Genomic DNA, 2802 nt, shown 5'->3' with positions numbered 1-2802 from the left:
GGTCAGCCCCGACGGCACCGTCACCGAGGCGCCGCGCACAGTCAAGAAGGTATTGGGGCCGGACTGACTCCGGGAGAGGAGAGGAGGGAGGGGAACCGCGGATCATCTCCGCACGGTTACACTACCCCCCGCGCGTTCCCTTCCGATCGTAGGAGCAGAGACCCCTTTTCCCCCGACCCACTCTCACCGCTGCCCCCACTCGGCCGCCGGTGCTGGACGCTGAGACTCAGGTGGCACGGCCACTTCCTAGGATAACATGGAGGTAGCGCTCTGCCTTACCACTCTGAACAGGCAGGGGGAGGAGAGGTACCTAATACTACGTCCCCGCGGCTCCTCAGTACATGTTCGCGTGTTTTCTTCTGGGCTATCGGGAAGAGACCCCGACGGTGTAGGAAGACCTTATCGCTTTTAGGTTTTCACCCAGCGATAAAGGTAGAAAGATCTTTTCTGCTTGAAGGAGTAAGCAGTAGTTAGCTCTCATTGAAATTCTTCGAGTTGCCTTGCTTCTGTGCAAATGATGACTTTCTGCTTTTCTGTGGTCAGCCGATTCCGTAGAGCAGTACTGATAACTGTGCCCTTCCCAGTTACTGCAGGGCTTGGCATCTTCTTTGATTGTAGGAGGGTAATAGACAGGTTCTTCACTCTTTTAAGAAGTTTGTCCTCCTTATAGTTTGCCAGAACGATTATTAGAAGAGAATGTTTTATTTGTTCCTTTATTGTGACCTGAAATGGTGAAGAAATGCTTGTACTCTTGGGAAAGCGAACATTGTGGGGCTGTGTCAACTGCTAACTTCTTTCGTACACAGTTTTGGGGAAGCCTAATAACACCAAGGAGTAATCATTCCTAATGTAATGATATCTCTGTATCACCCTGACATTGACTATCCATGCTGCCCACCCCTAAGCTAAATCTCTCTCTCTCTCTCTCTCTCTCTCTCTCTCTCACACACACACACACACACACACACACACACACACACACACACAAGACTAATATTGGAAAAATCAGAAATGTGGCACATAGAAAAAAAGGGTTGGCTCTGATTTCCTAGACAATAACACAGTGATTTATTTTTTAATAGCTGTGGATGATTTTTGTTTTATCAGAACAGCAATAAAAGGATTTGTGAAGTCTGCTTGGATTTTATGGATAGGGCTCAGCTGAATTGTAACCTCGAATCCAACCAAACATTTTGTTGTAATTACCTCATAAATAAGGTGTAGCAGATAACTTTCTCTCTTTTTCCCCTCCCCACTTTCTCTCTCTCTCTCTTTTTCTTTGTAGGGGGATCTAACTTAGGACCTCGTGCTTGCCAGGCAGACACTGTGCCGCTGATCTAAATCCCTGGCTCAACCCTTTCTTTCTAACTACACAAATACAGTGATAAATGATATCAGAGGCAAGACTGAAGGAATTTAATAATGCCTTAGGACAGTGTCCATGTCATAAGCAGTATGAAACTCTGGGAGGAAATATAGTAGAAGAGGCAGCAGAGGCAACGGTGCTGGGAGTACTGTGCCTAGATTTGAGTAGGGAAATTTGTGGTATGTTTCTTACTAGTTTGAGATGTTTTATAACTTTGGCCAGATGTTTTTCTTGTGATTAAGAGTCAGGCACAAATCTAAAATGTGTAATTAGGTTAGATCTTTGGAAAGTAAAAGTGTTTTAATAAATTGCTTTTGGAGCATGGAGTTTATAGTGAGAAAAACACTTTGGTTTGAATCCCAATACTTTTTCTCCTACCTGCAACTAGCTCTTGGGTTTTACATTCTACAGACAAGAGCAGGTGCATTTGCAGTGGTATGGCTATAGAATAGTTTTGCATTCTACAAATCAGATTCCCGTTCAATAAAAATGACAATGCTGCTGGGGACTTAGCTCAGTGGCACCTCGCCTTCCCCGCAAGCACAAGGTCCTGAGTTTGATCCCCGGTATTCAAAGTGGGGGGGGGATGGAGGGAGAATGCTAATGCTGTTACAATGAAATATTAGAAATATTTTGAATGTTAAATATTTTATAACCTCTTTATAGGTGTAAGCATTGACTGTGGCACATATAATAGGGGTTGTTTTTTTTTTTTTTTTTGGTTTTTTGAGACAGGGTCTCACTATGTAGTTGAGAATGACCTGGAACTATGTAGCCCAGGCTGGTCTCAAACTCACAGTGATCCTCCTGCCTCAGCCTCCTGAGTGCTGGGATTGCAGGCGTGCGCCACCAATCCCGGCTTATAATAGGGTCTTAAATGATAACCATTATTAGTATGAAGAATGACTTATTCCTCTTATCATGGCATAAGTATATGCTACCATGACTGCCTCAGAAATACACATACAGTTTAATAAATTGGGTATAAAGTTTTAAAAAATCGCAGGCCAGCACACCAGAAACTGTTTTTCTTGAATTTAGATGTGTTTCTTGGCCATTTTCCTTGACAATGAACCACCTTCCTGTTTTTTTTCAGAATCAAAATGTGTGTTTCATGATTCTAGATTTACTCAGCAACCTTGAGGCTATAGAAGACAGGGCTGAGCTTGCCTTACAGTGTTAATCGCCCCCCCCCCCCAAAAAAAAACACTTCTCTGCTGATGAAGCTCTGGGCAAGGATACAGATGTATGACACAAGTAAAGGCACTGCTAAGCTTTTTCTTTTTCTTTTTTTTTTTCCCCCCAGAATCTTTTAAGTGTCTTGATACTAAGTGGAAGGGTGTAAGATTGTTTTTTCCTCAAGTGGAACTTCACTTTACCACACTGTGATATTTTTGATTTGTTAAGCTTTTTTTTTTTTTTTTTTACCAGGGATT

At 43.0% G+C, this 2802-nt stretch overlaps 1 protein-coding gene across 4 annotated transcripts in view; it reads left to right on the top strand.

The window, feature by feature from the left end:
- Ahcyl2 (adenosylhomocysteinase like 2) overlaps positions 1–2802 on the top strand; it is a 186251-nt gene continuing 183449 nt past the window's right edge. For 2 of the 4 annotated variants that reach the window (XM_010633485.2, XM_010633483.2), the window contains exon 1: positions 1–49. The gene's annotated coding sequence lies outside the window, so the exon portion shown is untranslated. The remainder of the gene's footprint in view (positions 50–2802) is intronic. The other 2 variants (XM_019208860.2, XM_019208859.2) reach the window with 1 other exon arrangement.

The sequence above is a fragment of the Fukomys damarensis genome, unplaced genomic scaffold (assembly GCF_012274545.1).
Source record: "Fukomys damarensis isolate Sample0158 unplaced genomic scaffold, DMR_v1.0_HiC HiC_scaffold_4, whole genome shotgun sequence".
Lineage (NCBI taxonomy): Eukaryota > Metazoa > Chordata > Mammalia > Rodentia > Bathyergidae > Fukomys > Fukomys damarensis.
Note: the sequence above shows the minus strand (reverse complement) of the source record. Positions and strands in the feature narration are given on the sequence as shown.